General features: G+C 42.8%; 1 protein-coding gene across 5 annotated transcripts in view; it reads left to right on the top strand.

Moving 5' to 3' along the window:
• Positions 1-9,180: 9,180 nt before the first annotated feature.
• The window catches only part of DENND4A (DENN domain containing 4A), a 49,155-nt gene continuing 43,537 nt past the window's right edge, over positions 9,181-14,798 (top strand). The window contains exon 1 of one of the 5 annotated variants that reach the window (XM_012578273.5): positions 9,181-9,308. The gene's annotated coding sequence lies outside the window, so the exon portion shown is untranslated. Of the gene's footprint in view, positions 9,309-9,667; positions 9,841-14,798 lie in introns of those variants that run through there. The other 4 variants (XM_030281436.4, XM_030281433.4, XM_030281434.4 and 1 more) reach the window with 4 other exon arrangements.

Below are 14,798 nucleotides of genomic sequence, written 5' to 3'. Positions count from 1 at the left end.
TATGGGTCAATTGTTTTTGGTGTTTAAAACAGAACAAAACAAAACAAAACAAAACAAAGCAGGTTTGGAAAGGAAAACAGAACATTCAAAAAAAAAGAGTTGTTAAATAGGAAGTGGTTGACTTTCAGGAAGTAACTCCATATGCAGATTCTGCTATCCAGCGTTTCCAGTCATCAGAGAACGGAAAGAAAAAAATGCCATTAAATATCCCAATGGTCCTTCAGAAAATAGTGCAGCTCCCTTTCTGTAGGTATAGCATTTTACATCTCCTGTCCAACAGCTGGTGGTGTCAAAGGCCAAACGAGCAGGACGTGGAATGCAGAGCCTGACGTTCTGCGGTGGTTACTGAAGGCAAAACCATCTAAAGCTGTAGCAGATGTTCACTTGCTTCCTGTCTGCTTATCAGCCCTGCAAAGGCACTGGGGTTTTGTGCTTGTTGTGCCAAGGGTAGCTATGGAGATCTCGTTCAAGCTGTGCAATAGTGATATGCTGAAGAGTTCTTTATGTATTTGGTTATGAATGATCAAGAAAATAGTACGGTTTCTAAGAACTCGCTCACAATTTTCCATATGTACATCATCGTTCCCCTCGCACGACACGAAAATGACATTTCAAATTATAGAATAACTTAAGAAATACATTTCTGCTGTGAAGATGTTCATTTGGCCTTGGTGTGCTCATGTTTTATACATTGTTTCTAGTACACCATGAAATAAAGAATAGTATATCCAACCAACTGTATTTCTCCAAGGCCTTGAAAGTGCTCCAGAAGAGTTTTTAACTGTCAATTTAAATATCACTGCCACTAATCCTTTTTATTGCACCACAGCTCAGTTTTAATTCCTGTTTATATTCATTATGAGCTCTTGTAAATTATAACTTTAATATGAATGACTACATGCAAGTGTTAATGCAGTGCTCCATCTATTCTAGGGCTTCGAGATTGTTTAATGAGACTGATTTTTACACTGATGCATTTAAATTAATATGCATTCCCAACACAGTCAAGACCCAGGGCAATTAAGTACATTACTTATTAGATAGGCGTTCTTTTCCTCCATGAAATAGAAGAAATAAAGAAAATTTATTTTATGTAAATTCTAGCCCAGATGTTTTGATTTAAATGGTTGCAGAAAAGGATGGATTTGGAATGGTTCCTTTGCCCGTGTTGAAACTGGAAACCAAAAGTGGTGGTTTTGACTTATCACTGGTAGACATGGTTATAGATATTCCTGCAGGATACAAAAGAGGCACAGTGGCTCTGTTGATGTTTGCCACGTTTCACGTAACACTATCCAGGAAAAAGAGCACTAGGTATTGCACCTTTAAATTGCACCTTTAAATTGTTGATAGCATTGCAAATTCATCTTGACCTGGAAAATGGAACGAGTGGGCACAGAGTATTCCTTCTAGGGGTGATATTCAGTATATTGCAACATCATGGCCCATAGTCCAGGAGGAGCTGAAGCCCTTTGGGACAGTCGGTTTCCAGGGAAGTAGGTGTGGATATTCTTTTGAGAAAATGAGCTTCCATATGAAATCTAGAGACCTAAAATTCAGTCACCTTCCTGTCCCCAAAGGCACGCAAGGACAAGACAATGCATGAAACAAAAGAGAAAAGTTGTTGAAATTAAGATATCGGGGCTTTATGCAAAGGGCAGGCTTGCAGGTAAAGGATGATCTGAAGAATGCAGTGATAGAAACTGCCTGAAGCATCTGGGAAAATACAAGAACTATGAAGATGAAAGAGGAAAAGATGAGAAAAGGGAACCCAGAGGTCAAATTCGTATGAGTTGGGAGTGTGGAGAAGGTGAGAACAATTCTGTGGGTGAGTTCCTGGTAGAGATGCAGTAAATATATTAAAAAATCAATATATTGGTACTATGACCGGGTAAGAGAGTTTTTGTTTGAAGTGTTTGAAAATTGAGGTCACAGTATTTAGACTTAGACTGTAAGGGGTAGCACAGTTGGAAGCAGGATGGATGAGATGGTTTAACAGGGCTTCATTGTAGTCACATTAATTCAGTTTAAATAATTAATTCTCTTTTAAATTGACTCTATTCGGCACACTTGACATTTTGGAAAAGCTGCCATTGCCTGGCCTTCTGCTAAATGCTTTTGCATTTGTTTTCCATTGTTTCCTTCTTGAAAAAAAAAATCCTTGTCACTAACAGGAACCATCAGCAGCATGGAACAAATTGACTTGCCAAGGACATTTCCTCCCATCTCATTATTTGTACTGGAAGTACTCTTTTTTTTTTTTTTTTTGTATCAAGAGTCAGAGTGTGATTTTTAAAAATTGCCATTTATTAAGGTAGTTTTGTACTGTATTATGAGTCAAATTCAAACTTGATTATGTAAATTACTTTCTGTGCATCAACATTTGGTCATACATTTTCCAAGGAGGTGATCAAGCAGTTTAATTAATAGTCAATTCACAGTCCTCTCTGCCTACCTCATTATGTAGAGCCCCTGACTGTTGCAGCAGAGGGTCTCCCCCAGGTGTGAATCAGAGCAGATTCATCACCCTCCCTCTTCTGCTCTTAGAACATTGATTTTGAGCCTCAAGTGGCTGAGATTGAGCGGATCCATAATGTTATTTGGCACAAATTGGGTTAAACAAACAGGTTGTGTATTTTACTTGCAAGGTGATTTGGTTTGTGTTTTCTCTCCCATCCCTTCTCAGCTCTTGGTTGTGACTCAGCTGCTAAGGAAGTGTTCATCTGCTCTAAACTCCCCCATGGAAGTGGCAGTGCTGTGTGGCAAAGGAACACAAACATGATTTTGTGGGGGTCTGTTTGGGTTGGAACCAACCCTCCGATAGCTCAGCAAAGGGCAGAGCCTGGGCTGACCTACATTCACAGTGACTCACTGTGAGACTGAATGTTGTTCCTCTGTTTTGCTGGTTTCTCAGCACTTGCTGAGGCTTTAAACAAGGGCACTCTTACCTAACCCAATCGATGGATGAGCAGTTAGGACCCAATCTAATGCAGCCGGTATTTGTAATAATAGAAGGGCACATTCCAAAGCTGTTACAGAAGAAAAGAATTTCAGATAATTAGGAGTTGGGCAGTGATACAGATTTTAAAAGTACCCAAGATAAAATAACAGATACTAAAAATATCTGTATTGAGATGAAATCCTCGTGACTCAGTACTTGAGCCAACTTCCATTCTCTAGGAATTAGCAAAGGAATCATCCAAACAGGGTAGGTCGTGCTGTGTTGCCTTACTCTGGGCTGACACACTTCAAAGATGTATCTCACGCCGAAAAAGGTCAGACTCAGGTCTGACTTTCCAGGGCAATTGCCAGTTTTTAAAAATATGTTCTGTAGTTGTAGCTTTTTAAAAGAATGTTGAGTTTATTTCTATCTAGAAAAAATCAAATGGAGAGCACTCTGGACCTTGAAAGGCAAAAGCACAGTGAGCAGGACCAGAGATGCATTCTTTGTGACAAATTTTTGTCATTATTATAATTTTTAATACCCATGACTCTCTAGCTAATAACTGAGGAGTGATCAATCCAGCTTGCAAATAGAAACACGAGACTGCCATTTCTTCTCTTTTTTTCTGCATGAAATGTTCTCTAACTAGATGCACACCTTTGAAAATATTGAAGATACTGTAAGCATTAAAAGTATTTTGGAAGAAATTAGTATTTTGAAAGATATTTTGAACATTGTAGAATCTCAGACAAGCAGAAATCCATGTTAGGAGAGCTTCAGCTACAATCTGGGTTAGATTTTCAGTGCAGATGTGTCAGATGCAGTTCCTTGGAAACTCTCCATGGCAGTTAGTGAGAAGAGTGACCCAATGTTTTCTCACCGTACAAAATCACTGTTCTGTTTGATGATGTCATGTGCATGAAGCTCTGCTTGGATTCCCACAGCAGAGTCCTGTTTCAGCTTGTTTGGGAGAAGAGATTTCGTCTCAGAACAGTTTCAAACAGGGAGTTTAGCAAATCTCTTTGGTACACCTTGACTGATCTCAATCAGTTTTCAGAATTTTAATGATCTGGTTTTATTTTCAGATAATGACTATTTATGTAAATTAGATGCCTTATAAATAAATATGGAAATTATTCCAGAATATTAATTACAGGCTTTATGGCTCAAACACTTATTATACTAAAGGCAAATGGTGCTGGGGATTGTCTTTGAGCTTATTAATTTAGTTACCTTGTTAGTTTCATTTTAACTTGACTTACATATGTTGGGCAGTATTTCCTGAACTAAAACAAGGTGTACTGTGTACCTGGATATATCAATGGATTTTGAAGAATAATAAAAATCAAAATGCATCATACAGTGGTAGTAGCAAATGGAAACCAGATTTCAGAATGTTTTTGTCTAAAAATCAGAGAAATTAGTTTTACTTGGAAAATCTCAGCTTAAATGTTGTTAGCCATTTGCTCAAAAATTAGTTTTAAATTAATTATAATCCTTTGCACTTCTATAGCTGCTTCTCTTGAGAATCTCAGTAGTGTTCTACAAACATTAATTAAGCCTAATAGTACTCCTGAGAAGTGGTTAAGTGATAGATATACTTCACCCACCATGATATAAGCAATCTCTAGAACAAAATACAAAAACTTTAAACAGCAGGGCTACACAAGAGTTTAGAGCCTGAAGTATCCCATCAGGCAAAACTGTGGGGAAGATTTAGCTACATGGAATACAATTGCTTGGCCTGGACATGATTTGAAGGTGAATGTAAAGTGCAAATAATAAAGAACTCTTCACTAGAGATCTCTAGTGAAGGAAAGTGGTTTTCTGTGGCCCCACAGTATCATGTGTGACTCTGGTGATGAATTGAATACTGATTCAGAGGAAAACTGCTATTTGCAGAAATCACCCCCAGATGGGCCAAAGAGCAGGCATCCACATGGAACCTTTAAGGCTGATGCATGAACAGCAGGGATAGCAGTTAAGTCCTCTCACCCCTGAGGGAACAGGAGCTGCTGAAAATAGCAACAAACCAGCAGTATCAGTGTGTACATTTACAGCCCCAGACTGTTATTTTTGCTGGCGAATCTGCATGCACAATTTCCTTCCTGATATTAGTCCACAAAGAGCCGCTTTTGTTATGTGGCATTACTGATGACAGCAATACTTAAACCAGGTTAGTGCTGGCACAGACAGCAAGCTGGCTTTGCTAGATGCATTAGGATTTGGACCGTCCTCAAGCAACCCTTCTGCTGTCCCATGCTCACAAAATGGGCTGCAAATATTTGTCTGGGAGCTTCCAGCGTGCAGAAATGTGCTCCAGCGTACACACTGATTTCCTGCTAACAACAGGACAAGAGGTAGGGATGGCATCACTTGGCACCCCAACCTGCAGCAGCACAGCCAAGCACAACTTCACTGTTTTATCCCTGGCTGACACCAAAGGCCATCCCCTGCCTCTCCAAAGCTGATAGCTGCTGCCACGCCGCTGTGCCTTGTGAATCATTTTAGCAGTTGTTGAGGGAAACTTTACAATGTGCAGCCTGAGTCCTCAGATGCACACTATGAAATCTTGAGGAAGCAAATCGGTGCTGGAAAGGGAAATGATAATGAGTTTGCATCAGATTTTTATTTATAGAAATGATTTGGAAGCAGCTGGATCTCCTCCTTGGGTACATTTTCTTTCCTTTTTGTTTCCCAGTATTTCTGTGCTTTTGGGACCATAAACTCTCCCATAAATTACAATACATTTGCTGAGAAACTCTCTCTACCTGCTGGAGAAAAAAAAATCTCATTTTATCCAAGTGGAATGCCTAGATACTGCAACTAGATAATTAGACTTTATCCTTACACATTTACAGTAACTTTCTTTATTTGCATTTGTGAATTGTAATTCATGACACACAAGACTCCAGTGCTTCTGCTTAGTTCAGTGGCCTTTGGATCAGGGCCTGTATTTGCTTCATTTCTCCATATTTTTAGCTGCTTGAGTAATTACTTTACCTAGAGAAAGGTCTGAAAAAAATATATTTTTTTTAATATACATATATTATATTCTATTTCCTGTTTTATAATGTATAGTCAGTAGTTTCTCTGGAGTGCAAAAAGCTTTTCAGAGATACTTTACTTGAATCAGTAAAAAGAAGAGTGACTGCACTGTTGTACTGATGCACCATAATATTTAAATGTTTTATTATTTCATAATGTGTCCTAGTATTTAATCATTCCAAGCTGGGACGATCTCTTTATGTCAAAAGGGATAAGTCCCAGATTTACAAATATGCATGTATGAAAAAACCCATGAAGATGTTGCTTCATTTCCAGTGTGATTCCAGCTTGCCAAAGGCTCCATTTCATTGCATAACCCTCCGGATGCAGATCCATTACTGCACTCTAAAGTGGGTTACTGGACAGGGTAAGGTAATTCATCTTCTGAAATGCAGAGTCTTGTTTTGCCAGTTATGGAGTTTATAATTATCCATTATCATTATCTCCATAGTTATTTTTACCAAGGTTACAGATAGGTATATTTGAAAGATATCCTGTTGGGTTCTCTTGGAGGTTCATCCTTCCCCGGTAGAGGTAAATGAGCAGTGCACACAGCACAGCCAAGTGAGTTCAAAAGGCATAAAACTGGTGAGAAAGTGAACAGATTAAGTCCCAAATTGCACACTTAAGAAACTGAACTAAAACTGTCTTGCTTATGGAAGCCAGTCTCTGCCAGGAAAAACTGGGAATAGTGATAGTTGCATTTATTTTTTTTTTAAGCACTTCTGAAGCCCCATGAATAATAAATCATCAAACCCACAATCCTGGGACAAAGTCTCTTAAAATCATGTCCTGGGACAGCAGAGTTCTCCATTCTATTCCTGGCTCTGTCACTGACCATCTGCCACTTGTCCTCTGCCTTGCTTGAGTTTACCCATGTGTAAAATGCATTTAAAATAATCTAAACCAGACTTTGAAAATTACTTCAGTGCCACAAGCTAGAAATGTGGGGTTGTAACATGGAAAAAAATCATCCTGTGGTTGCTGGTCCATAGAAAGCCTGCGTGTCTCTCTGGCTGCACTAGAGGGGAGGCTAAATCTGGCTGCCAGGGCTCCACCCTGCACTTGAGGCAGCAGAATCCCACATGAAGCGTGCTTGGTGCTGCCCACCTGCACTACATGCAGTTGTTAACTTGGGTAATTAGCTCACTATGCACAACAAGAATCTGATCCAACACTGACTGGAATAATTAACTAGACTTCAGAGACTTAATGATCTTGGGCTTGGGTCTCCATGTGCAAGTAGAGATCCTCGCTTAGAGATCCCAAAAAATCCGTGGGAAGGGGAAGGCTTTGTCTGACTGACACATAGACACATCTCTGTGCAATGAGCCTGGCAGGAGCTGGGCACACAGTAAATCTGTCTCTGCCTGTACAGTAGCACTATTCACTGATGCTGCTCTTTATTCACAAATAAATACAGAACTACACTCACAATTTTTCATAGGCCCTTTTGCACGTGGCTTTAGAAGAGCCTTAAAGTGGAAAATTGATGACGAGCTGCGCAGGAGAGCTTCACAGTGAGATTTGTTTGGAAAGGTGACTTGATAAAAGTGGTGACAAGCTAATAATGAAATGGAACATTGCAATTAAATGTGCTGGTGGGGAAGAAAGTGTGCCACAGCCAAGAGCATGAGCAGCAGGTAGGTCAGGGAGAGAATGCAGCAGAGGTTTGATGGAACAGGGTGGGAAGAAGGGGGAGATGTAAGAACAAGAAAGACAGGACAGAGATAAGCACTGTTAGCTGTGATAGCAGTACGGGGCAGAAACTAGTTTGGTGTTCCCATCAGGCCTTGAAGAGAGAGAATCCCGTCCCTGACCACAATCTGTTGACATTGACACAATGTGTAATTAAATGCAGATAGTCCTAGAAGGACAGAAATGGGGGAGCGAAATAAGTTAACAGCAAAACAAAGTCATCTACACAACACTTTACTTATATAAGAGCTGAAAAGTATGAAAACTGACAGAGAATATTTAAGAATTCTGTTTCTGTAAAATGAGTTTCCATTAGAAATAGCCCAGAATATTTTAATGGTTATGAACTTAAACCCTGCAAAGTGAGCTATACATACATCAGTGCAGGGATTTTGCTCAGTGTACAGGCAGCTGTAACAATACTCTTAGAAGTAGGAACAGACCCATTAATCTTGGATGTTAACACTGAAGCCTAAAATTTAAGCCTACCTGAAAAATGAGCAAGGGCAGCAAGCACAGAACAGTTTGAATATCAAAAATTACTAACACTAGCCAGAAGATGGAGTTCAGTATTGCTATTTATTTGAAAAGCATTTCCAGGATTAAAATATATTCTAAATTGATTTAGAAAAGTCTGTACCAGCACACCAAATAATTTAAGGACACTCTATTGAGCGCAGAGCATCTTGTTGTATTGAATAGTGACATTCTAGGTTCTTGGTCTCTCAGCCCAACTGTGTACTGTCAGGAGAGACAAGTTCTTTATGGGTGTGGCTAGAAATGCATTTCACGTAGAAACACAAGGAATGGGAATGTTCTTGTAGTCCCTGACACATTCCTTACTCGGTTTGCTGCCTGCTGAGAAAAAAACAAGACAGACTTAGCTCCCAAGTATCAACCCTGGCAGCGCAGAGCTGTGCTGCATGTGCAGGCTTGCACACGGGTGCTCCTGCCCAGGTAGACACCGACTCACGTCAGCCACCACATTTCCTACATGGGGGTACGAGGAGCAGTATTTCTGCTAGAAACAATTTAATTAATAAAAACACGTGGAGAAAAACACTGTTATTTTATACTTTCTGGCTTTTATTTTCTCCTATTTGGTCAGATTTTCAGAGGGATGAGGTAAACCAAGAGAGTAGATCTGAACATATCTGAGCGTTTTGAGATCAGTTTTGATTCAAATTCAGAACTTCATATGAATTGTATGTCTTTTATAATGAGCCACATCTACACCCTTAAGCCAAACATCCAGAACTGAGGTAAGACTGAATTAAAACTCAAAATTGTATGGTTGGAACCTATCCCTAATCAGCAGTTTGGTATAAAATTTGGAAACTCAGGGTTGCAGTGGACAAGGTGCCAGAAAAGTAGTATTTATTTCTGTGTGGGTACAGGCAGGACTCGTTCTGTTGCGCTCAGCAACATCTTGACACGCTGCACTAATCTTAGCTGCATGCTCTTAAAAGATTATTTTTGTCTCGGGTTCTTTTTCTAGTCTTTGATGCAACAGCCTGCTGCGGGTTACATCAAGCCTGCAGAAAATCCCTCGGTTTTCTCATCCCTTGTTTTCCAGACAGCCGGCACCTCCTCCGGGTCCAGGCGACGGGCGCCGCAGGTGAGCCAAATCCCGGCCTATCTGGGCCGGAGATTAATTTCTGTTTAAATTAAAGATGTTGTCTGGCTTAAAAGGCTGAAGTGGGGGGAGGCACAGTCGAGCCCGCGGTCTGCGCGCTGTGCTTTAGGCGCTTTCGCTTAGGGAGCCTCGCTGCCCCTTCACGGCTCGGAGCCGCCGGCGCCGCGTTCCGTGAGGGGGAAGGCGGGAACGGCGGCCCCGCGGAGCGAGGGGAGGGCTCAGAAGGGACCGGCGGGCGGCGGGGCACGGCCGCCTCCCCCTCAGCAGCCGCGGCCGCCGTCCCGCGCCCGCCCCGCCGCGATCACGGGTCGCCGCCCGCCTCCCCCGCCCCGTGACAGCCAAGATGGCGGCGGAGGGGAGGGGGGATCCCGCCTGAGCCGCCCACACGGCGGGAGGCGGCGGGGGCGAGCCGGGCTCCGCTGGGATGAGATAAGGGCGCGGGCACCGAGCGCGCTGCCCCCCGAACCCCTTCACCGCCCGCTCCTCGCCCCGGGGAGCGCGGCACCCGCCTGAGGTGAGGGTGGCGGCGCTGTCACCGCCGCGGGGCGCGGGCCGGGGGGTTCTCCGAGGCGATGCCGCGGGCCGGGCGCTGCCGCGTTCCGGGGCCGGCGGGGAAGGGGCGCGGGGCTGTCAGCGGGGGCGGGGAGGCCGGCGCTGGCGGGCCGGGGGCTGAGGCGCCGCGGGGGCGGCGGTAACTTTCCGCTGGGCCGCGGTGGGAGGGGGAAAACTTTCTCCTTTCTCCTTGCGCCCGTCGGCTCGAGGCTCCCGCCGGGCCCGCGGGGCTCCCCGGGCGGCGGGGCCGCGGGGCGGCCGAGCCCTCACAGCCGACCTGCCACCATGTTGTACGGGCTGCACGGCGGCGGGCCGGGGTGTGCGTGTCCCCGGATCCGCGTGTGTGTGCGGTGTCCCCCGGCTCCGCGTGTGTGTGCGTGTCCCCGGCTCCGCGTGTGTGTGCGTGTCCCCGGCTCCGCGTGTGTGTGCGTGTCCCCCGGCTCCGCGTGTGTGTGCGTGTCCCCCGGCTCCGCGTGTGTGTGCGTGTCCCCCGGATCCGCGCGTGTGTGCGTGTCCCCCGGCTCCGCGTGTGTGTGCGTGTCCCCCGGCTCCGCGTGTGTGTGCGTGTCCCCGGCTCCGCGTGTGTGTGCGTGTCCCCGGATCCGCGTGTGTGCGTGTCCCCCAGATCCCCGTGTGCGTGTCCCCCAGAGCCATGTGCGGATTTTCCGCGCAGCCCCGCTGCGCCAGCCGGAATTTCCCGGCGGTGCTCAGCTCCACGGTGCGTGTTTCTGTCCCGACTTTCCCTTCGGCAGCCCGGGTTACCCTATACCTGGATTGATGCAACGCGCTGGACGCGGCTGTAGAAATTAGCCCTGGCATTTTTATCGTCGTTCTGTCATGAGGTCTGCGTGTGGCACAAGTTGCTGGCCAGGGGATGATGGTATTCAATAACTTCCCAGTGGTGGTTGTTACTCCGAAGTTATTCCAAACAGGCTGCGTTTAAACACATGCCGATTCTACTTTGCTAAAAATGAGGTCTTGACTTTCTGCCTAGTTCTGAAACTTAATTTTTTTGAATTAACTGAGTGGAAGTATGGTGTTCTGGGTAGCTTTTTACTTCATTTCACAATTTTTGCTGGAACTGTTGCTCAACTGGAGGTTTCCGTAAAAAGTGTTACATTACAGTACATATTATTTCACTTTTTGAATGATTAAACACAAATAGGTTATCTTGGCAAGTGTCTGGTGGTTTAGGGATACTAATTGAGTTAGTCTAGCCAAGAAAGGTCGAGGGGGAGTAAATGGATTATTTCTGGTTTGTGTCTAGCATGCAAATCTTACTTTGTAAGAGTCTCTTACTTTTCTCATCCTGTTAAAAAAAGTCATATATTTAGAGTGCTGGAAAAACTTCAGCTAGCTTTTAGAGGAGTCTGTAAACTTATTTAAAGCGAGCATTAAAGTGGAGCTCTAGTAAAGGGAGCTGTTTTTTAGGGGATATTGTGACTTGGCATTGAAATAGTTTAATTATCAAAAATAGAGCATTAGAGTGTCTGTGGTTATCTTGAGGAAGGGGAAAGTTGCATGGAGCCTTAAAGACAGAACAAAAAAGATCAAGCTTCTCTACAGCCTTAAGAGCTTCTGTGATGTACATGTTTTACTTCTGGAAATGTTGGGCTCTAGCTGGATGAGTACTTTTCTCAAGTTTGAGTGGCTTCTGCTCCTTTGGAACAGGCTTTACCCAATGGCCTCTTCTAAAAAGGGAATTTATTATAAAGCAGCACAAAATATAAGTTCTGCTTCTGCAAGCAGGAAGACAAAAAGCACCAGGACTATTTTCTTTAAACAGGGACTTATTTAAAAATATTTTCCCAGTATTTGAGGTTTTCATACTTCTGAGTATTCATATTTTTTGTAGCCGTATGGTTGCAGGTTTGTGTTTCAGCTTGTTCTAAACGACATAACCCTAGTGTGGTGCTTAATGGAATTACTATATGTGTTAATGGCAATATTAGCAGTTATCTAGTTAATATAGCCAGAGTTAATTATTAGTTAGAAAAAGCACAAATATTGACATAGCCTGGCACACACTATTGGGCTCAGGTGCACGCAGCTGATGCAGGTCAAGCCTTAGAAACCATGTCAATAACCTGCTTCTATTTCAAATATGCGCTTGAAAGGGAAAGTAGAAAGGGAGAGAGTAAAGCCAACTGGTCCCTAAGGGGAGTGAGGTTGTAACTAATACAGCTGTTCTGTGTGACTCTTAAAGAATTGTGGGCACCACCACTGTCAGAAGCCAGTCTTTCAGTTTTTAATCTGCAGGATTTTGCATTGAGGGTTTACTAATTTGTAGGTTAATTCCTGCTGTAGTGTGTGATAGCTGGAGAAAACTGTCTTGTGACTCTTCAGAGAGCAAAACAGTTCCTAGACCAAGCTGAATGATAATGGAGTTTGGTAACCTTGAGGTTTTAATAGAAGAACAAGAAATTTGCAGCGTCACTTAAATATTCAACATCCTTTTTCATTTCCATCATGCTCCCTAGCAGCTGAGTTGCTGTTAGTTTTGCAAGTCATAGTAGGCTGAAATGCTTTTTATAACAGTGGCTGCAGAAACATTTGTGCTTCCTGGCCAAACACAGGCAGGTTGGAATGGGAATAGTACAATAGGTTCTTCCTCAAAAGCTTCCTCAATCTTAAATTTATCTCCTGAAAGGAAGACTTGCAGGAAGCCTTCTTTCCGTTTTTTGTCCTTTCTTCAACTTTGACCTGAGTCTTTAAATATGGTGTTGGTATGACCAGAAATTTGGAGGCCAAATGTTGCCCAGTTTATGTTGGATTAAGAAATAAAAAATCAATATAGCTTTGTAATGTTGTTCAAATTTATGTTTGGTGGTTTCCAACTATGTTGCTGTGTGACAGGGTTCCAGTGGTAAAGGTTTTGATACACGTGTTGCTGTAAAACTGAGGTATTTTTTTCTGAAGTTTCCTGGAAAGAACTGTAATACTGAATAATATTAATACTGAAAGAACAAAAAAAAAAAAAAAAGACACCGAAATAATTTCGGTACAAGTGTCTTAACAAAGCATGACACAATTTTTGATGATTGGTGTGTTTCCAGTATGTTTGTCTTGCTTGTTACAGTATTTAAATCAGACTTCTCTGGGATATATTCAAATTTCAGACTTTTGTTGACTCATAAAAAAACCCAAAATCTAAATCAGGCTATTCCTTCCCACTTTGCAATCCCCCTCCAAAACCAAACCTGTAGGACCTTTGAAGAAAGTTGAGGTTGAGTTTGCGCTCATGCAAGAGTTCAGGTGTGGTGGGCTGAGATTACCTGTCCCTTGTCCTTCTGCTCTAGCTTCACTGGGTGGTGACAAGAGCACAGAAAATGCCCTTAGTCTCTTCACTTATATACCACTTCTGTCTGTAAATAATATCTGCTACTGCAGACACAAATCATGACACAGTTTTTTGCCATACTAAGAGCAGCAAATCCTGTGGAAGCTAAAACCAGCTATGCCTTATTTTAATTGGTGGCAACCAACAAGTAGGGGATGAGTATGTGTGAGCTGTGAAAGCATCACTACTGTTCAACTGTTGTTAAAAATCAGCTGTTTCTAGCACTGGTGCTGACCAGTTAATTACTTGAAATGAAGGGGGTTCTTTGCTGTATGGCATAATAATCCTTGGATGTTTTCTGCTGTCCTTCAGTTCAGGTTTAGTCAGTGCCTGGTCTGCAAGTTTGGTCTGTGGCTGCCCTGGAAATAGGCTGCTGATGCTTATTAAGTGCTCCCACAGACTCCAGAGTCAAAATTAAACCATGCAGGGCAGTGATGCCCAGAGGTTTGATCTATAACACTCATTTCAGTAGCAGTGTGTGATGCAGAACTAGTCACTGGTAGTTCCCTAAAGAGCTCAGAAACAGTACCGGGAGGAAATTGAGAAGTGGAAATGAAAGACTTCAGAAAGTGTTGGCTGGCCTGACTATTTTAGATGGTGTATTTTTACCTTTTCAATATATTAGATGTAAAATATATTGCATTATCTAATATATATATATGAAAAATGGACATGTGTCTAATGGGTATATTAGATAATGGTGTGGAGGCTGATATAGAGTGAACTAAGTAATAATGGGAGGGGAGTGAAAGGAAGAGGAACTGTAGTCTAAAAATGGGATGAGAAGAACAAGGAGCATGTTAGAAGTTAGCCAGTTATTTCCTCTCTGTTTAATATTTACTGTAAATCTTGGCTTTAAAAAATCTGGGTCAGGAAAATCATTAATACTAATTAATGAAGTTATTTCAGTCTGGTCATCAGAAATGGAAGTGAACAGGCAGTAAGTGTGATGTATAAGTACATGTATATAAATAAAATGTCCCAAGAGATAGCCCCCACCTTGTGTGCAAGCTTTATGCAAACATAGAGAAGGGTTTTGTGGGCTGGACTCTTGAGTTTTGGTTTTGACTTGAGCTTCAGAAGAAACCTGTGGGCCTAAGGAATTATTCTCCAAATTCCCAACTCTTCCTGATCAAGATGAGCAGTAGTTACCTTGGCATGTCGTTGCTCTTCAGCTGATTTATGGTGATTTTTGGGAGGAGACCCTAAAGTTGTTTATTGCTTTGCTGGCTGGGAAGCTGTCCTAGCAATATGTGGCAGTTGATTGATGTATTTGTAGCTGAGCTGGTAGTGGTACTTGCACACTTATTTTTCTGTGGAATAGATGCTGAACATTTTGGTAAGTGGATGTAGAGATTTGCTGGATGAGAGAGGTATTAGGGAGTGTTATCCCTCCATTAAACCTTTCCAGTGGGGTGTAGATGATCTGCAGGCAGCAGTTCCAGCCCTGCAGATGCAGTCTGTGCATGACTGTCTCTGTCTGTAATTTGCAGTGTGGTTGGGTCCCATTTTCTCACATTACAGAATATTTTTGCTGGCCAAAGGAAAAGAAAATCGTATAAAACATTCTAAAAGTCTCA

Source organism: Taeniopygia guttata, chromosome 10 (assembly GCF_048771995.1).
Source record: "Taeniopygia guttata chromosome 10, bTaeGut7.mat, whole genome shotgun sequence".
NCBI classification, from domain to species: domain Eukaryota; kingdom Metazoa; phylum Chordata; class Aves; order Passeriformes; family Estrildidae; genus Taeniopygia; species Taeniopygia guttata.
The sequence above is the reverse complement of the archived record's forward strand: the minus strand, read 5'-3'. Positions and strand labels throughout refer to the sequence as shown.